Here is a 21,753-nt window from a genome sequence, read left to right on the forward strand (position 1 = left end):
CCCTTCCCTTCCCTTCCCTTCCCTTCCCTTCCCTTCCCTTCCCTGGAGGAACCACCAGCACAAGCAGTGTCGCACCTGGAGCATCACCTCTCTTTAATGCACTGCCCCTGGATGCTGGAAGCACAGGGAAGCATCAGGGCATGCACGGTATTGGCAGCTGTGGGCATGGTTTGAGATCCAGTCATGGTGGTTTAGGTGGGGATGACAGAGGAGGCACCTGTTGTGCACGGAGATTTCCAAGGCAAAGGCCCCATCTATTCTCACTTTCTTCAGAGGCTCACAGTGCCAGGAAAAGTTTCTCTTCCATGTGCCAGGAAAAGGTTAGTTCCGAGATGACCCAGCCCTTCTCTGAGGGGACTCTGCATCCTCCCCAGCGGTGGGTACCAGTAATGAAGCGTGAGACTGGGACAGGAAACAAACTACACCGTGGCCTGCAGGGTGGGAGGAATCATCACTGTGGCTGGTGGTGTCTGGTCCATGGAGGAACCTCAAGGGGAATCCAAGGCAAAGGTGGGGCTGCATGGAGAAGGACAATCAGGATGCTTAGCCCCATATTCCCACATCGAGATGACAACAAGGACCTAATCTTTAATTGCAACAGAAAGAGGTCCCAGTTTCTTGCTTTGCTAGACTTCAGAGACTGCTTCACATTACTGAGGTTTGTTTTACAGATAGTGTAAGGGCATTCCAGGCTTTCTCCACGCATGATATGTGCCTTGTCCAGGCCCCTCTAAAGTCTGCTTAGAAAGGGTGGGATGAATCCTGAATCCTGTGCAAGGACACATAGATTCAAGCAGGTAGATATTGCATGCAGGCAGATGCAACTAGTTGCTGCAGATGCACCTGGTAGGTTATCTGCTGTAGTAAATAGCCTGGGTGTTACAGTGACAGGAGGCTTTTTCCACAGTGTGGTTTGTTTTTCTCAGGCCCTCTCCAAAGCGTAGTTGGCTTGTCCTCTTCCCATCACCTCCCTGTGTGCCGTGCCCTAACGTGAAATGACGAGCTTGTCTCTCTTCCTTCTCCACATCAGAGCCAAGAGAGCCGAGATGTGCAGTGACACATTCACCCTCAGCTGAGCTTGCAGAGCTGCTGCCTGAATGAGGCTGTTCCCCTGCTCTGTGAGTGCACGTCTGGGAGGTTGTGTTTCCGCTTTTTGGAGGAGTGGAGCACATAAAACTGATTCTGTCCGAGCCTGGCATCAGAGTGTGCAGCAGGTTTGTCCGTCATAGTTTTCACTGATCTTCCCTTACCTCACCTCCAGTGTTTGAGTGTTACAATATGGTCACATCTCTCTTTTGCTCCCCTTATCGGGCTTATCCAACCATGAAGACCAATTACTGGTTTTAGTAAGTTAATTGTTTTATGAAAATTGAACCACTTAGTTACTCCTGGGACAGATCACTCTACATATTCATGGTGACACTCTATATATTCACTGTGACTTTCAAATGCAAGTGAGCACAGCGTGACTTCTGCTCATCTCCAGAGCCAGTCCCACATTCCAAGTGATAACAGACAAATGGAAGGAGGTACCAGAATATCATCACTGGCATAAATAATTTCCATTAGAAAGATGTAGAGAAAATGTTAGAAGCTTTGTCCCCTGCTAGAAGTGATTTTTTTTTTTTTTTTGGTAATGTGTTAAGATCTTGCAATGAGAAGGACCAGCAGCGTTATAAACTTTCAGGAATTCTGGTTGTAAAGACATGCTGCAAGTACTGCCACCTTTCTAAGAATGTCATGTGCATCTAAGTGGGCTGAAAATTAGAAGCAAACACTTCTCACACAGGCTCTCCCAGGGTTTATTAAACAGATTAGTTCTTCAAGTGTTATTTCAACACTGAAGGGTTGTGGGAGGTGCATTAGCTACACGAGAACAGAACAGGGATTTGATGCTTTATATGTAATTCCAAAACACACAATGGAGAGAAATCATTTGGAGCCTGCATGAATCTGAAATCCAACCAGGTTTAATGTGCTACCAAAAAATGCACATGGAAGAATTTGCTTTGGACTTCTCCCTCGAATTGCAGCTGTGAACGAGCATCTTTGAAAATACTCAAGCTGGTTTTCCACTAAAAACTGAGAAACAAGAATTTGGATTTTGATGTGTTAGACTAGAACAAAAAAAAAAAAAGGAAGACAAAAAATAACAGAAAGGGGTGATTCATGTGGAAGACCAGGGCAGAAAATAAAATCTCTTCCAAGTGCTTTGGGGAAAAATGGACATATGCAGCAGGAAATAAATTTATCACATGTTGTTGAGTATTTGCCAGCTTTAAAGTGGGATTTATTTCTTCCAGAGTTTTACATATGCAAAACTTGTTGTGAATATTTAATAATTAATAGCAGATTATCATTGCTGTGATTATAACAGGTGTTCTAAGCTCCTCAGGGCAGGACCCACACCTTTAGTAAGACTCTTTCAAGTCACAAACATTTTATAAATAATAGGCAGCATCAATGGTTTGGTTACTGCATTCCCTACATGTGGCTCCATAAATTCAATTCTGTCAGCTTGACAAGGCAAAACTGCTTCCAAAGGGAAACCCTCCCTGCTGGGCCATGGACAGGGAGCAAAGCAGGAGCAGCACAGCCTGCCAAGGCCACTGCCCATCCTTTGCTGCTGGGGCTACTCCAGGGCTACAGATCCCAGCTTCAGCTGCAGCTTGGAGCCTGCACTCCTCCTTCCAGAGGAAAAAAGTGCATTTGGAGGTTGTAGCACCTGTTACTATATCAAAAGTTTGACTACAATTTATTTCAGTTTTAATGCAAAGAGAGGGAGAAAATGATCAAAAAAATTACATATTTTTTTTTCAATTTCAGCTGTAGTTCTAAAGCCTGAACCGAATTGTGGATCTCCCGATGTCAGTGCCCACTGCCTGAAAGTCCAAAGGGCTGCAATGAGATAGGACAAAGGTACAAAGCAAAAACCTACACGTTATCCATCTCAAAATGTATAAGATTGGTTTTAAAGACTGCCACTTTCATTTAAAAACTTGTTTAGCTGGATAACATCATTTTTGACTGAGGGACCAACTCACAGATGGATTTTTTTCCCCATAGGAGAAGAGGAGGGGGCAGTGGTGAGAAACACGGCTCCAGCCTTACCAGCCACAATTGGATACCAAAAGCAGAGCCAAACAAAATCCCTTGAACAGATCTGAAGGCAGGAGGTTTAAGAGAGACCAATATGCTCTGGTCGTGTGGTTTTTGTTCATTGTTCCGTGTCCTCTCAGGAGCGGTGCGGGTTTGTCGGGCCGGGGACTGCGGCGTCCCCGGGGCCGGGCTGGCGGTCCCGTGCTGACATCTAGCGAGCACCGGCGGCGTGCGGGCACCCACCGGCCCCGGCACCCCCCGGCCCCGGCATCGAGACAGAGGTGGGCAAAGTGCTACAAATTCCCAAGTGACCCCCAAGGCTGAGCGGCACAGTAAGAGCCGTGAGCGCGTTCGGGTCTCAGGTTGCAATCCCACACCTCTGCTATGGATACCGGGAAATACAGCCCTGCTCGCTGCTGCGAGATCCTCAGGGCTCGGATCTTACCTCCAGGCAAACACAAGGAGGGTGGAAGAGGTGTGTTCGAGCATCAAAATATGTGGTTGGATCATCTTCTGCTGGGTACAAATGGTGGTGGGATGGGCGGAGTTGCTCTACTGGAAGGTCCCTGGAATTGCTGGGGGTGGTGGGTGAACACTCTGTCGCCTGCGAGTAACAGCAGGAAATCAGCAAGAACAGCTGTGCAGAAAAAGCATAATCAGTGGCAATGCTGTGCTGGAAACGGTTGGTAGGTAGAGAGAAAAGCTCAAGGTGGGGAAAGCAAGCCAGATCTCAGTCTGGCACGTATGTGCCAAAACCACAGGTCTGGACTAGCCAGAGGGCATGGAAGCGTAACAGGAGTGCAAGAAGAACTGGAGCTGCTGAAGTGTTTGTGTTTCTGCTGACTCCTTGTCTGTCACCTGTCTGTCACACAGCTGAGGCTTTCCTCCCGAAAATTCCTGAGGGCTGCAGAAATGTGGCATTTTTATTTAGGGGAAGGAAGATCTTAGCCAAGGCTGAGGCACAGGACTCTGGATTTGAGATTCTGTTCCCAGTCCTGAAGCTCACTCAGGTCCTAATGAGGAGTTTGATTCCGCTTATAAAACCTGCCTGAGAAGTTAGGTGGGTGTGTAGAGATTGTGCTTATGATCCTCCTGCAGTAATTGCATATTCATGGTAATATAGAAGCCAGTGAACGCTTCCATTAGTGCCTGATCCTGCAAAGACCACCACAATTCCTACAGCTTTTAAGAGCAGCCTGAAGAGTTTCAGTACAACAAAATGGTCATTCTTGGATTGCTCTTCAGACATAAGTGATGACAAAGTAAGGCTTGTCCATTAAGGACCTAGGAGTGCGCTTTCTGAAGGAGATTTCCAAAAGGGAGCTCTTCATGCAACTTTGAAGGTTGTTTTGAAGCAGTTTATTCAAAGTTAAGAGTTTGTTTAACAAGTACAAGCCTCTGGGATAGGTTTTGCTCTGCTCATGTCACTCAAGTCATACTTTTTCCCGTTCACTAGATGGCAGCAAGAAGATAGCTATAGGGATTTTCAGGATTATTATTATTATTTTTAAATACAGGAGAGAGTTTTCAATTGTTTTCTTGTTTTTGAATGGATTTCTTTAGCAGTCCCCGTAGAGAGAAAGCCCTCAACAACCAAACCAGCCAGCAGAAAGCTGGTCAAGAGCAATGGTAGAGGTGTCTGAAACATCTCTTTTCCAGATAGGAGAGGAGACACTCAGCGTACCTACGGGGCTCGGTGAGTGTTTCAGCAGGGAAGGAGCGATTATCCGGTCTGTACTTCCCTCTGCTGGCAAAGTCTCTTCTTGCATCAGCCGGGCTCGGAAGCAGCGGTGACTCCGGCAGAGCCGCGCTGTCGCAGTGGAGGCTTCGGGAGGAGGGACAGGCGCACCCAAGCAGCCTCGGATGTGCTGCCGGGGCACAGGGCCACAGGAGACCCTGCCCCTGAAGAGAACAAGGGGACATCATCCTCTCTTTCCCATCTGGCTCCACTTCAAGCTTGCAGATGAGATACAGGATGTTTAAACTGGATGCACAGTTCTTGCTTCTCCGAAGTCCCAGTCTCCTTCTCCTTTTCCTCTTGAGTCTCCTGAGACTACGAGTCCTTTAGCACTAGGATGAAGTTCTTTATGGCAGCTGGAAATGCGTGGATGATCCTTAGCTCTGGCTACACCCTCTAAAAACTGCACAGCCCTCATTATTGCTTCTGCTGAGGGAAAGGACCTACAGATAGCGAGCCCTGCACAGAGAGGAGAAAGCAGGTGTTTTCAGGGAGAGCTTGAATTCTCTTATGCAGAACCACCCCAGAACATGCAACTACTGAAGAGAAGGCAGTGACAGGGACCCCAGCTACCCCCTTGGAGTCCCAGCATAGGTGTTGCCTCCCTTCAGTGAAACAAAACCGAGTGCCAGGGGGCAAGCACAAGGGGCTGCATGACACCAGTGGGAAGGTGCTTGGTTTGCCAAGGACGAAGTGTTGATGGAAGCAGCAGGATGCAGAAGGAACGGGTGGGCTGACTGCTCAGAGCTGAATAACTCTGTATAGTCATGATGTGGTTAGTGGGACATGGATGGTCAGGCTGGCAGTCACGGGTTTGGTGTCTGTGCTCAAGCCCATGTAACAACCCCATGTTGTCATATCCTTAAACCTCAGAGGCACTAAGGAAGGTGAAGGGGATTCTCCTGCTCACTGACTTTCTGGCTTCTCCCACTGAGTGTGCTTGTTTGGCTCTTACACCTCTGCAGAACTGACCCATGAGAAGAGGAGGTGATGCTTGAGGTGCTTGAGAGAGCTGGATGTGACAGACGGCCCTGAAGAACAACTAAAAGTGAAAGATGTTCCAGTGGGTCAGGGCTGGCAGCGGATGCAGGATGTGCCACGATTCACAGAAGTGGGGCAGGCTTTCCATCAGAAGGTTTTTAAAGTAGGAGTTTGGGTACAGGATGATGTCTAGGCTTCTGCCCCAAACATAAATGCTTTGTTCTCTTTCCAGCTTTTCTAGAGGTTTGTGCTTCTCTGGGAGCTTTCAGTTCCCTCCTGCGACATGAACATCCCAGCCTAACAAGTGAGGGAAAACTTGGCTGTTCTAATAAGACAAGGGAGCAGTCGAAAATGGATTAAGAAGGGATTGAATGTGTCTTGTGAGAGCTTGGCTATTGATTTCTAACCCTCCCATTCTGATGTTATTGCAGAAATGATTTTCTTCTGCACTGTGCAGAGATTAAATATTAATAAATAGAAAATTAAAAAAAAAAGGGGAGAAAAAGACCAGATCCCAAGACATCCTGCTGCACAATTAAAAACCAAATGAAGGATTTCTAGAATGAAAAACTTTATTTCCTGAAGTTTTCTTGAGCTCTGAGTAAAACATAAAGGGTTTTGATAAGATAATTTGTAATGTTTCTATTTAGTGTTTTGCAACAGAGATGTGTGATTTTGAGCCACATCTCACTGCAGTAGGTTGAGGATAAAGACAGAATAAAAAAGGGATGGAGATTTACTTCGATCTGATTCACCAGTGACCCATTTACCCACTGATGATGAAGTAAGGGGGAACACGCAGGTCTGCTCTGCCTTCACTTGCACTGCATCCTGCAGCCATGCTCCGTTCCATTAGGCTTCTATTTATTATTTAACAGAGGAGATGGAAGACAAGGCACACAAAGGTGATTTTTATGTCCTGGAGGTTTCATTTGCACAAAGAATGCACAAGCTGCTACTTCCCATGAACTCTGTGGTTTCCAAGTGAAACCCGCATTCCCTGGGTGTCTGAAGGAGGAGGTGAATGGACAGGCAGGCTTTGCATGCAGGGCAGGGCTCACAGGCTCTGCAAGGAAATCTGCTCCCCACTTGGAGCTCTCCTAGGAGAGCTCCACTGATCATTCTGCCCCATCTTCCTCCTCATTCCATTGGACTGGGCACTAACTGAGGGGAAAAAGGGGCACAGCAAGAATCTCATGTCCAATTTCTTGCAAGACCAGTATTTCTTCTGCAGCAAGATTTGGGATAATGGAAAATGGAAATTAAATTTGAAGGCATTTAATATGGAAGACTTTTATATATCTTTTTTAAGGGAGTTGTAACCATGAGAAAGGGATTGTTAGGGTCTTACCCAAATCATTCATGTGCTCTTCCAGCACTCTAAAAAGTTGCTTATGTTGGTACATTGTCCAGCAAATTCAGAGCAAAATCAGGGAATGCAGACAGAAGGGGAAAGAAGAGGAAATAGGTCTATGGTCTCATGAGCACAAACAAAGGCAGGATTTGACCCACTGCTTTTCTCCAATCCACCTGCAGCAGTCAGTGGTGTTGCTGGCTGACTTCCATCCTAATTCAATAGTTTTCAAGCTGCACAAGATGTTTGATCAGTGTTTTACATCCCAAAGAGACCCATCTTTGACAGACTCATAGCTGGATGTACCCTGTCTGTTCCTGTCTCTATTAATCTTTTTAAATGATCTCTCTTGAATTTCGTGGCTGTGGCTGGTTGTGGCTTTGCTGCTGCCAGTTCTCCATGGCCTTGATGCTCAGCTCTTTCAAGTCAGCTCATTGACTTTGGATCTTGTCCCCACATTACTCATTTCATTATGGTCCTGCAGCCTGTCTTTGTTTCCTCAGCAAAGTGAGCTCAGATGGAACTTTCAAGCCTGTAGGGAGAGACCCAGCACTGGGATGGCAGAGGTACTGAGCTGTTCCTCTGGATTTAAGGGAATTTGGTAGGTAAATTTGCATCAAACATGTGGACAAGTGGAAATCTGGCCCTGGGCTTCAGATTCTGCTATAGGGCTCAGCAGATGAGGCTCCAGTCTTTAGTCTTTTACTGATTCCCTGTGCACCTGAGGTGACCCAGGTCTGTGAAATCAGTGGGAATCAAGAAGCTAAAAGCTTCTGGAACCCTGGTTATAAATTGCTGGAGCTTCTGTAGCTTAAAGAGTGGCTCCTGTCAGCAGAGCTGGAGTACCTCACCATGCACACTCTCAGTCCATCCTGAAAATAAAACACCCTAAACTGAGCAGAGGTCCAAGAATGCTCATAGAGGCTGCTGTGAGGGCTCAGCTGATGGCTGCAAACCCTGGAAGCCACAGGAGATCATTGCTTTCTGCCATTCCTCATGCTCTCAGCTGCTTTCTGTGCTTCAGTCCCTTGTCTTCAACAGAGCAGTGTGTGCAGTCCTGGGCCCTGAGAGGACCACACATGAAGGGTTGCAGAGCACTGATATGGTGGGCAGGGCTCCATCCCCTGCTGGCTCTCCAGTGTAGCAGCAGAAAAAAGGGAGTCAGTGTCCTTCCTGGGTGTCTAAAAAGAGCGTTCCCAGATTACCCAGCGTGTCACACCCAGGTTTAGAAGCACCATAAGGCATCATTTGGCAGACACCAGGCAATATTTAGTGACTACGGGAGCTATATATAATGGAATTACGGAGGGTGTGAGAAAGCAGTGCCTCCTCCCATCTGCCCCCTTAAGGGACGCAAATGCTTTGCTGTAATACTGTTCCCTGAGAGCTGGAACTTTAGCAAATAAGGGACTTTATTAAGTTGTTAATAAGATTTCATTTTCTCACTAATGCTGTGGTGCTACATTATTAATTTAAAACTGTATTTAGCCTGACATGCTAAAGTGCTAGGCCTCATTATTAATGCATAAACCCGTGCCTCTGTTGTTTAATTAAACACCATGATTATGAAGTTCTGATGTGGTTTAATGATAGCAGGCTGGAGTGGCAGTACATTCCTGTGCTCAGATCTCCCCCATTCCCCCCTCCTGCTACTTTCCCCTTTCATTTCCCTTCAAAAGCACAAATGCAGTTGTTGTTCTGCTGAATAAACACCACACAACAAATGATGTTGATCTTTCCAAGGTGACAGAGCACTGCATTTTTATTTTCCTAGGCTTAGCTTATTATTGACCAGAGATTTCTCTGCTCCTTCTGTTAATGGCTCTGAAGGTAACTGTTTGCATTCCCCCAGAAGACAACATAATCCTTGCTCCCAGTAAAGTCAACAGCAGCTTCCAACTGGCATCAACAGGGCAGAGTTTCACCCAAAGACAAGAAGAGACCTAGAGAAAAAGCCCAGGTTTTATATGTCTGTTTAGACGTGGTAATTCCTGAACACTCCTTATCTTGGACATGGAGCTTGGTCCAGGGAAGAGGGTGTTGTACTGAATCCCATAAGAATTAATGGATTATTACCAGGGTAATAAACCATGTGGAGATTTTTTTCCCCACCAGTATCCTTCTGAATCAGATTCAAGTGTTTCAGAGTCCTTGTTTTGTGCAGCCCATAATTGTATTCTCTTTGATGTCCTTTGCAGGACCAAGATTTTCTGGGTGTTTCTGGCATACTTTCTGCTATGTATTCCCCTCTTTTCTCCCTCAACATTTGGCTTCATCATCTTATTCCTCCCCATTTCTTGTGATGATTCTTTCTGAACAGCAGCTTACCCAATCTGGCTTGCAGAGCCTCTTACTTTATTGACTGGGAGTAAAATTAAACATATTCTTATGTACTCTCCTGCTTAATAAGGATTTGCACAGATCAGCCTTCTGTGCCTTTGTTTCTCTCCACACCCCTTGCCTCTTCGTCTGTTCAAACAGGAGGTTCTTGGCTTAGAGTGTCCCATCTCCCAAACTTTGGAGTCTCCTCTCTCTTTTGAAGGCAAAGGGGAATTTGCTGTGTCCTTCGCTGGAGCTAAAATTTTACCCCAAGCATTTTTTCAGCCGAGGAGGAGAGGGGACAAGGAAAAAGTTGCATGACAGCACCAAGGGTTCAGGGGCACTCGTCATTCTGGGCATTTCTAGCAGGACAGGTAGAGCCCCTCTTTAATGCCATCCAGGAGAATTCACAGCTGACAACCAATGCTTTGCTCAGCAGAGCCCAAATTCTCTTTTAAAGTAGCCATTTCTTTGAAACACATCTCAGATTCTCTTCCTTGTACCTCTCAAAGAAGAAAATTGTTCATTATAATCAACCATCCTTCACTTTCCTGCCCTGAAAGGGAGTGCACAGATCTGTTCTCTCCACGTGCAAATACAACAGAAATGTTACCAAGCTTAACTTCCTTTAGTAGATTATTTTTTTAAAGTATGTGTTCAGCAAAGTAACCTTTTTCTAACAAAGAGATGACCTTTTTGCATTTATGTAGTGCTTGTTGCTAGGATTTAGATCTTTGCTGAAAGCTGTTATTTCTAAGTACAGGAAAAAGTGCATTTTCACCTCCATTTGGGTAAACTGTCATTTTCGACTGTTCACCGCTTTTCTCACCATGGAATAATAATTTGAGGTTCAGTGGGTTTTTTGAGAGAATGCATTCCAGGAGTGTGGTGGGGCCTGGGAAGTCCTCCACGTTTGCTGGTGAGGGAGAAAAGGAAGAGGAGGGAGAAGGCTTCTGAAACAGTTCAGGCTCCTGAGCAGTACAGTTGCTCAGCTTCTGCCATCAAATGGCATTCAGTTTAGGAGGGTCATGCAGGTATTTTATAATCACACACAAAAAGCAGCCTGTGGGTAGCAGGGAAGCTGTACCTGTATGCACAATATATTATTTTTTGGTGGCAGCACCAGCATTCATAGGAAGCCACTTTAGGCAGATTTAAGAGGTTTCTGTCCAACCGTGATACTGATGAATAACAGAAATAATCTAATATTACTCTTTGTGTTGCTCTGTTCCCAGTGTTATTGCAAACCATCCCATTAATATGGGATGCAGGAGGTACCAGTGACTGCACATGCAGTGGGCTGTGACTGAGGGGAGGGCAGAGTTACTCACACGTGTGCAGATCCCTTATTGAGACACAGAACTGAGTCTCATCTCTCTTAAACCATTTCCCGTATTAGTTTCTGTAGATAGTGAGAGACTAAAAGAGACCACTGAGAGCAACTTGACTTGGGAGATCTCTTTTCTCTGCAAATCGAGCATGAAAAAATCCCTCAGACCCCTGGAAACCAGTGAAGACCCTGTCTAGTGGGGGAAAAAGACCCAAATACTTCCAGCATGTGCAGCTGAAGTTGTCTCCAAATAGAAACAGGCAAAGTCAAAATGTTCCCTAGGAATGTTCACACTTTTCTTGGTCAAAACTGCTCTTCAAACAGATGACTCCAGAAACTGGATGTGCTGTTTGCCAGTCTCACAGAATTTCAGGAGGTGGAAGGCAGTATCATAAGCATTTAGGAATCATGTGGAATAATTGAATTGAATTTATTGCTCTGTGCGGAGTGCAGTGGGTGCTGTGGTGTCCCAAAGCCCAGCCAGGCCAGCTGGGATGGCAGGAACAGTCCCTCTTACATCCTCTGTCTCTGCCTCACATGCACTTAGAAGAGAGCAATTGCCAGTTTCTCTACAATTGAAACAACTAAAATTAATCAGGTCCAAATCCATCCTGTCCAAGAGACCATGAATTCAGCAGGATCAGAAGCCCTTGGTTAAGCAGCCTCTGAAAGTCTATCAGAAGTTTATTAGTATGGTAATTTATCTGGGTAAGCACATAAAGATGCTAATTGAAATGCTTTTTTGGCATTATTTTTTGAAGGCAGAAAGGTTTGAGATTTTCTAGGTAGAAAAGTAGAGTTGTCAATTATGTTTCATCATTTCATAATGTTACAATTTCATTATTTTCTTATGCTTCATTTTAAATTTATTTTTTATTTTTTATTTTAAGCATAAACAACAAAGACCTGGATACTCCAAAGACTTGGGGCTCGTGCCACGTCTGGTTCTGGCCTTGATGCATGGAGATAGATTGAATTAATCAAACTTCTTCACACTGCTGTTTAATCGGGTTTACAATTAGTTGAGGGCTGCAGGTCTCCCGGGCCTATCAGCTGTAATACAGCAGCTCTGCAGCCACACACTGGGAGTGCCTCACAGACCAGATCGTCATAATGTGGCATGAAATTAAAGCGTGATGTTACTTGACAACAGAATTTATATCTCTCCCTCCCCCCCCTTTCTCCTCCCTAATAAAGTCCCTACCTAGAGACAGGCCTCCCTGTCGAGCTGCACCCACCTGCTCTAAGCTACACAGCTGCCTTCAAAAGAGTTTCTGATACTATTAAAGCAATCTGTGTTCCTTTACAGCCACTCTGATATTCTCCACTTTCAATGGCAGATTATTTGGCTGTGAGGAGCTAACAAGCATACAGCTCTTAACTTGTTTCAATTCTTACTCCAACCTACCGATCTCATCTCTCCCTCTCTTCTTTCTCACAGCACAGAGGCTTTCAGTGGTGTCTGCTCTCCCCAGACCTGCCTGCACAGTGTTTTCCAGCCTTCTCAAACCCACTGCCGTTCAGACTGACAAAAACAAAGAGGACTGGGGAAGCTGGTACTGGGGAACCTGGTTTTTCCATCCCTCACCCCTCATCTTGTGTCAAGCAGCATGGATGTACAGGTAGGAAATGGGATTTGTAACTCCACCCTACACGAACAAGTCAAGATCTGGTGGACAACACCCACCACCACCACTAACTAATTAACTGGCTGTTGATGATTTTGTGTCTTTCAGTAAACATAGGAAGAGCTGGAAAGAAGAGCGTAATGAACCCAGAAGAAGGCTGGAAAGAGGTGAGGATCAGGTTGAGCTGCTAATGGAGGATGTTATTCCCTCTTTGAACAGACCTGGACTCCAGTCTAATTCCATGTACACCTTAGAAATCCACGGGTAGATGATGAAGTGCTCCCTGTGGCTGAGAGGAAAGGGTTGGGGAAATGTTTCTGACGTTGAGGTTTGACTGTGGAATATTCTCCCCAGCTGCAGCCCTGGAAGGTGCTGGAGTGCCATGGACATGGAGAACCCCACACTAGGACAGGAAGCCTGGCCAAGTGGTGTACAGGGGGATCCAGCTCTGGCCCTGCTGAAGGGAATGAGTGAGGCTCCTGCAGAAACAAGGTCTGCCCTTTGATGACATGGTTTATTCTCTGCTCCTGGCTTCTTGTGACTTCTCTGGGTCAGGGAGGTGACCAGACCCACTGGTGGCCTGGCCCTTCGATTTGTAATGATGGATTCTGCTCATTAGCTCTGAGCATTTTTCTACCTCTGCTACTGAATTGAAAACCAAATCATATCCACGGAACAGCATCCGGAGAGAGGTGACGGAGGTGAGATTCATGTAAAACAGACAGAATTATAACTCCTACATTCACTTCAACTGTATCTGTTGCTTGAAACAGCACAGATCTACAATTCTGAGCATTATTTGGACATAATTAATCAGAGTAACCTCCATTTAGTTATCAAACATGGGAACAAAATGAATTTTTCTTATAACCCCCCCCCCCGCCAAACTCTTTAAACCTCTGTCTCCCGTTGCTCTCCAGTCTTTTTCCCTTCCTGCATGGTCCTGAGCATCTCCCAAGGAGGAAGTGATTATTCAGAAAATTGATTCTGCTCCCATTGAGGGTGATTACTTCCCCCATGCTGAACTCCACAAAAGCACAATCAGGTGCACAGCCAAGGTGGTTTGAAGCATTTGCATCTTACACAGGTTGTCCTGCAAAACACCTGTAGTTTTCCTGGCTGATAGCAGCCATTGATGGGCATAGGGGGTAAGGAAGAAATCAGGGAACTTTAAAAAGAAAAAAAAAAAAAAAAAAAAAAAGGCATTTTTCTGATTGAGAAAAATCAAGCTTAATGAACTGAGATGAAATTATTTCCTCAATTTACTTGGACATTTTAAATTACAAGCAGAGTGTAACCTCTGCTTGCAAATTGCTGTAAACATTTCAATCAGTCTCTAATTCATGGTAAAAGGGAGGAAAGGCTGGACTATGAAATACTAATCAAGGATCACTCCTGGGAAAGCAGAATCTTTGTTTTCCAGTGGTTTTTTTTGAGAACAGAGTTTCTAGGGCTGTCACTTTACAAAATTGCATATAATATATATATATGTGTCTATATAGACACACACATATATATACAAAATATGAATATTTATGAAGAGTTTGCTAGTGACAGACCAGGCTGGCCCTGCAGACCCAAAGGAATTAATGTAAATTCCAGTCAGCCATGAAAACCCACTAGAATTGAAGTGTATTTCAGCATGGTGGATAAAGCACATCAAAGAGCAGAATTTCTATAAGATAATTACACACAATGCAACTCTAATCACAGAAAGACTGTGGATATTGCTGATAAAGCGTAATAAATCTTTTATGACTACGCCTTGTTCTGCTGAATCAGCTTTCTGTTTCTATTGCACTAAACTCTAGATTCTTGCTCTTATTTATATATTTACAATTTTAAAAAACCCACATCAGCTAACAATTTACCGTAGATTCCATGAAAGGTTTGAGCTTATTTAGATTTTTGTTGTTGCACTTGTTGAAGAGCAGTGAGATCAACAACAGCAGATATTCTTCTCTTCTGTCTGGCAAATCTGCAGAAATAAATTGTCTATAAGACGAGAACTCCCCTTTCTCTGGTATTTTAAGAAATTGGAATAATTTCAGTTTTGACAGCTCAAAAAGCTCAAAATTCAGGCTCCTTCCTCCATACTATGGAGCAGACTCAGAGAATTGGTGAGGTGTCAGAGACCTCTGGAGATCATCGAGTCCAGCCCTCCTTGGGCCACCTCAGGACCATGCCCACACCCCTTTTGAATGTCCTCAAGGGTGGAGACTCTGAAACCCCTCTGAGCAACTGGTTCCTGTACTTCACCCTCACAGGAAAATGTTTTTCCACACATTTAAACAGAATTTCCCACACTTCAATTTGTGCCCATTGCCACTCCCAGTGGGCACCACTGGGGAGGATGTGTCTGTTTCCCTGCTTCCCTGAGCTGCTCTGTCCTTACACCCAGGTGTAAATCTGGGCACAGAGCCAGCCCTAGCAGCAGTGACCTGTGCAAGGGGTAGGGCCCAGTGCTGGTAAAACCCCAATCCTACATCTGTAGGGCAGCTGGAAACACAGAGCCTGTGGTCACCAGCTATTTCTTGACTGTTCTTGGGGACTCCTTGTGTTTCACTGTGGATCTTGCTCGTTTATCAAAACATCTGGGCACCAGAAGACACCTTTACAGAAGGGTCTGTACTGTTTTTTAATCAAGAAGTAAAAAGTTTGCCTTCTTCACAGGAGCTTTGCCCTTCATTTATCTTTCTGGCATATGGGCAGCAGAAGGTCTCTGCTTCTGACAGAGTGAAAGAGTCTTACACATGGCTTAATTACAGTAAATTATCAGCAGAGGGAAGGGCTTGCAGGGGGACAGCTGAATCCCGCTCATGGGCTCAGTGAACGTCCGCCCAGGATCTCAGTGCTGTGCCACATTTCACAGGGACACTTTGCTCCACCCCAGAGGACAAACTGTTCAGAGAAAAGTCCATCCTCTGGTGTCTCCCTGGGCTGGGAACCTTTCTGGAAACGACAGCATGGGAATTGTCTGGCTTCTCAGCCCTTTTGAGCACCATGACATCAGAGCCTGATTGACATTACCAGCATCACCCTGAGTGTCACCCAATGGGAAGTGCCTTTGCATGCAGCTCCCCAGGACGACACAAGAGACCGTGTCAGGACAATGGAGGGTTGCAGAAAATGTTCTTCCTTTGCCTGGTTTACGTCACATCTTTGAAAGTGTACCCCTCCTGTGACAGTCTGAAGTGAATAAACAAAGTTCTGGGGAAATGGTATGCAGTGTTCAAACACTTTGCTGAACTTTAATGTTCTGTAAGTTGTAAGGAAATGACTACAAAAGCCTTGGAAGAGCAAAGAGAGAGTTAGCTCAAGGCAAGGTGATATTCCCTCATTAAAATCTATTTGTGCAAAGTTAAGACGTCAAAGAAATTTCACTTGTTCCAGGAGGGTATGAAAGCCCATGTTATTAGTGATCAGAAGGGACTTGAGAGTCCTATTTGCCAAACAGGAGGGTGTAGGGAAAGAAAGGAACAGAAAAAAAAGCATTTGAGCATTTAATGTTATCTGAGAGGAATAACGAATTCAACTGCCTTAAAACAACAACTCTTTGGATCATAGAAAGTAGTTTTAAGGAAAAAAGTCTTCTAAATGTGGGTTGAGATCCTGTGTGCAGTTTTTCAAGCCAAACTGCTGCACAGCAATACTGACAGTCCAGTCCCAAGGGCAACCAGCCTTGTGTCCCTTCACCCATTTTATAGAGGGTGAATGAGGCTGTCAAAGACTCGATTATTAACTCTTAGATTATCTGGATGTGTGCTTGTGTGGGTGGTGTGTGCTGCAAAACCACAGGATCACAGGCAGATATTTAGCATTAAACTTGACACTTTTCATATTATCACTGCTCAGGGTGACATTGGGGTTTTTACGATCCAAGAACCAAGCCTTCCTCAGATGGAAGCTGTTTTGTGGTTGATGGTCGTTTGGCCCTTCAGATGCAGGGTTTTGGCAGAATTAGAATGCACCTGCATTCAGAGTTGTCTGAGCAGAGACTGGCACAGGTTGCCCAGAGAAGTTGTGGAAGGCCCATCTCTGGAAGTGTCCAAGACCAGGTTGGACAGGACTTGGAGCAGCCTGGTCTAGGAGAAGATGTCCCTGCCCATGGCAGGGGCTGGAACAAGATGACCTTTAAGATCCCTTTCAGCTCAGGCCAGTCTATGATTCTATGATTCTACGTGGCAAGAAACACCTCCTTACTCCATGGCTTGTAACTCCTGAGGATTTGTGCAGTGTTTGCTGAGCGTTCTTTCTCTTTCCCTGGGAAATCACCAGAATTCTCCCATCTCTGCCTGGGCTGGGCTGTCTGTCTGTTTTAACAGCTTCTTTTATCACTGGCAGCCATGTGAGGAATGACCATATTAAAAGGTGAGGCTCTCTTTCTGTGCTGATAGTAGCCAAGGCCCTCCCCCAGTTCTGCATTAATGCAGAATGGTGAAGTGGCCACGGGCTGATTGCATTTGCTAATGCTAATCACCGAGGGCCAGGCGAGGTGAAGAAGTGAACTATATTTTATTCAGTTTGACAGAAGGAGGAGTCAAATGGAAATGATTTTTATCTCTGGTTGTGGCCGAGCTAAATTAATGCTGAAAGGCTCATGAGAGCAGATGTCAGTATTTTATGTGCTCTCCTTGGTTGGGGCACCAAACTGCACATCAGCTTGTGCATTGACTTAGGGACAAAGCTGGGCTCTGTCCCCAGCTGCATGGGCTGAGCAGCCTGGAAGATGAAGATGTAGGGAGTGAAGTAATGGTTTATTTTGCCTGCTTGAAACAAAGACAGGTCACCAGAGCTGAATTCCAAGTGCTGTCAGGTCCTTTCCCATGACGTGCACAGAGGGAAAGCAGGGAGAGAAAAAACCCTAGCAACCCTTCAGCACAACACTAATTAATTGCTGAGCACCAGTGATGATTAGTACCCTGCCAGCACTGTAGACCTCTGCCTGTATTGGTTTTATCTGAGGAGCTCTGCACCCACGGACCAGGTAAATACAGCTGTGTGTTGGGCTGTTCCCCAGAGTCATCCAAACCTTGCCATCCTAGGAATCCTGGAAGCTTTCAAGGTTTAAACAGGGGGTAAGATACTGCAAGGGATAGATAGAGTTGCTGCTGTGCCCAGGTGAGAGGGGGGGTGGGTGAGAAAGCCTGGTAAGGACCCCTGTCTCTTACCTCCCTCTGGGGAGCTGTGGGCTCCTTGCCATGGGATCCTGGGTGCTCTGTGGCTAAGGGCTGTACAGGGGACTGGTGGGAGAGTAATCAAGGCCTGCCATTACCCAGGCACCAGGAAACCTTTCAGAAAGCCTTGCATCTTGCATTTTTTCTTGTAAAAGCATCTTGCATTTACTTCTTGGAAAAAAACCACTGGGCTAATGACAGCTGGGTGAAAGCGGAGCAGTCACTGGAAAGAGAGAGGATGGAAGAAGCTCAATGAAATCTGCCCAGTGAATGAGGGAGAGATGGGAAGAGAGCGAACAGGGAAGCAAATGTGATAATTGGCAGAGCATGGTGAGCAGTGCCACCCACACAGCGACGGGTGGGATGCTGGGAGCTGAGACAGGAGCCACTGCAAGCACATTTCCACGTCTTTATTCTCCATATCATGCTCCTCTTCTAATTTCAAGGTCTGATCAAGCCTTACTATTGTCACCCCTTTTTGCTGTAAAGACACCTAATAATGTTGACAGTTGAGGTGGCTGGGGGATGTGATATTAGTACTGACAAATGCTGGTAATTTGCAAGCAATGTTTTCCCTCTAGCACCAGTGGGAAATCACCTAACCTTTGCCAATAATTCTCAACATAACTCACAAAATCTCATCTTCTATCATTATGAGGAGCGGCATTTCTGGAAATTATCAGCTTCTGCTTGAATTTATCCATGCTAGACTATACAGAGGAGGCGATATTAATCAGTGTGTGAGGCCCACTGTAGTATTAAGGATTCTCTTACAAGATCTTTTTGCCATATGCTCTCTGATATTAAGCATACTTGATTATGCTTTCAGATAGTTTTTCCATCCTGTCACGTTGGCTTTAACTATTTTTTAGCTGTTGTTATCAGATCAAATTTTTTTAAATCATAATTTACTTAACATGTCTGGGGAGAGCACTTGGGTGTGTTTATGCTTGAAACCAACACTGATTAATCAATAGCTGGTGGACTGGTATCAGTGTAACTGGCACAGATTTGAAGGTTGCAATGGGGACAGTGAGCTGAGCATCTGACCTGCCACACTGAGCATAAGTAACAGATTTTCAGAAGTGCTGGGCTTAGGGGCAGCTTCTTTGGAGAATACATTGAGCTGTTGGCCAGTTAAGTCTTTGGCAAATCTTGCCTTAATTTTTCAGTTGAGAATATACAAAGAAACCACACTGATAGAAAATATCCCAACACCTGTGCCGAGCCAAGGAGCCTCCCGAGTTCACACACAGCCTGAGCTTATTTTACAGAAGCTGTAGCCAAACAATGCTGGTAGCAACTGTCTTTAAAGTGAAATTAAAATGTAATGAGGGTGGGAGGCAGGGACGAGCTCGCATGGACCATCTGAGCTGTTGCAATTCTAGAATTCATCAGTGCTGCTGAAAGCGGAGAGCGGCTGTTGTGTTATTGATGCAGGCGGGGAGCAGGTTATTGCATTATTGACATGCAGGAGGTGGAGAGAGATTACCATGCTAGCAGCGGGACAAGAAGAGAGATTATCCAAATGTAATAAGTCATTGTTACAGCAAAGACATTTTTCCACACCTCCTCCCCCACCACACTCCTTACCCCATCCTTTCCACCTCCCGCCTGCATAATATGAAAGGTCAGGGATATCCAGACAGATGGTTGGGAGGGTTTATGGAGAGGGGATGCTTTCTTTGGTCATTTTTTCTGAAATGGTGATTGTGCTCAGGAAAAAAAGGGAAAGCATTTGGGTTTTCTGCCTGGGATTAACTCACCCCAATGCCATACTAGGCAAGGGAGAATGTGGGTGAGGAGATGGTCCCTGTCATGGACATCTGTGCTGCTTTGTGTGGCAGCTCCGAGAGGCACAGCTGCATCCAAGGCACTGGAATAACCAGGGCATAAGTGCCACTGGATTCTGGCTTTTTATTTAATAAATAACTTCACTAATTTTTTTTTACTGTGTAAAAGGGGCAGTCAACTTTTCGAGGAGGCAACAACATCCTCAAAGGACTCTGATTGCTCATTGAGAGAGTATTTATCTCTCGAGTTCACTTATTTGCTTGTAGATAACACCTGTCTTTTATATTTCAGTTCCCTGGATTTAGTTCTCTCTTCATCTGGAACTGCCTGCTCTTAGAGCAGGCTTCTTAATACCAAAGCCTAATTGAGGAAAATTATTGCCCACTGTAGAGAAAGTGACTCACTATGTAAAATATCCCCCCTGGAAAGTACACCAAGCTGCGTTCGTGGGTCAGAGCTGCTGCTCAGAGAAGATCATGCCAGGATGCCCCATGGATAACTGTGAATTTTGGAGCTGGCCTGAAGTGATCAGCTCATATCCTCTCAGATTTAATTGGGTTACGGGGTGACTTCTGATCCCTGATCCCCAGGGAAGGAGCCACAAAGATTGCGGCATCTGCAGCAATCTCATCTGTCCACGGCCGCAGTCAGGGAGAGAAGAATGGCTGCTTAATCAGACACACAATCTAAAAATGTCACATTATTATTTATGAAGTGTTTAATAATCACACCACAATCATTGGACGCAGTGAGGTGGAAAAAGAAAATGTAATTTTTCAAATAATATATTCGAATTCTGTTATTTGGGGAAGAAAAAAAAAAACCCTAAGTAAATTATTTCTTTTAATTTGAAGAATACAGTTTGTGCTCGTCTTGCAACAATGCCTCATTTATGTGTGGATGAGGAGCCACAGGCAGCTGGGGCAGTCTGGAATTTAGCAGTTTGAATGAGCCTGATGTGCCCTTCTGCTGTCCACGTGCACCTTTCACTTGCTGTTGTGAAACCCTGCAAACTTTGTTCAGGAAGACACCTTGTCCGTAAGAAGCAGCACACTGGGAAGTTCAACCTGGCTGTGATGTGAATACTAACAAAAATCCATAACTTTTAGATAAAGCTATAGGATAATGGCACTTGCAGCTGGGATAAAGAAACAGCTCTACCACAGAAAAACACTTATTTATCTGTCCCAAGGGTGGCTGGAGAGCTAAGTGCATGTGCAGAGATGTGGGTCTGGGACCTGGACGGGTGCAGGGGGCATTTCTGCTGTGGGCATGAATTTCTGTGATGCTGGAGAACGTGACTTGTCTCACAAGAAAGGCAAGCAGACCACTGCGCTTGCAGAGGCACAAAAGGGAATACAGAATGTGTCTTTTCAGACAGAAATTAATCTGAAAAAATGAATTGGTGTATTTTGCAATTATTTGGCAGTTACGTCCGGTTTTGTCTGTATGTTTCATCTGATATCTTTTCCACCTACTATCTTTCCCCTTTTTGACTGGGGAAGTATTTTGTAGAAGAGAGCTAAGCTCAAAAATGTAAACCCTTATCCTGTCTTGTTTCATGTCCTTCCTTCCAGACTGGCCTTGCCTTTACTGGTGTCTTGCTTCATTTTCCTATTTTCAGATCACTGCTCATGTTTGGAGTAGGGTCCTCTGAGGAGCTGAGCTGTTCCAGGTCCTGTTGCAGGAGAAGGGAGTTCAGAGCACATTACTCCTCCAAGGCTGGCACCTTTTGCTGCCTCCTGGTTCGTGTGCCAGCATGATCAGCAGTCAAACAGCCGAGGGGATGGCAGAGTCCAGGCACGTTGTGCTGCTCAGGAATTCATGCTCCCTCTGTTGGCTGCCTGGCTCTGGAGCCATGGAGGGAAAGAGAAATGTCATTGGGTTATGTCAGGCAGAAACGATTTCTCTATTTCTAATTGCTGGGTGACCAGCAAGCCAGTTCTGGAGGTGACTATAAAAATAATTTTTTTGCCTCAGGAGCATCCCCCAACTGCTTCTGAACTTGGTGTGTTGTGGATAACTCCAGGTATTAGACCTTGGTTCATTTAAATGCTTCAATCTGAGTCGGGTGTCCCTGTGGGAGGAACAGTGGGAAGCTGAGGTCTGTGCGCTCAGGTCTGGGCAAACTCAAGCAGCTTTAGGGGACCTCCAGCACATCCCTGGGGAAAAGAGCCTTCACAGTCTGCTATGTCCCCAGATTTGTCACCTGTGCTTTGGGCCTGGCTGTGGGGATGGTGCAGAGCGCTCGGCGTGTGATGCCATCAGCTCATCTCAGTTTGCCTGCGCAGACCCTTGCAGGAGGAAAGGGCCTGCCTGCCTCCTCACACCCT

The sequence above is a fragment of the Corvus kubaryi genome, unplaced genomic scaffold, assembly GCF_017639235.1.
Source record: "Corvus kubaryi isolate FWS band 111438036 unplaced genomic scaffold, C.kubaryi_AGA036_p1.0 134, whole genome shotgun sequence".
In the NCBI taxonomy this organism is placed as follows: domain Eukaryota; kingdom Metazoa; phylum Chordata; class Aves; order Passeriformes; family Corvidae; genus Corvus; species Corvus kubaryi.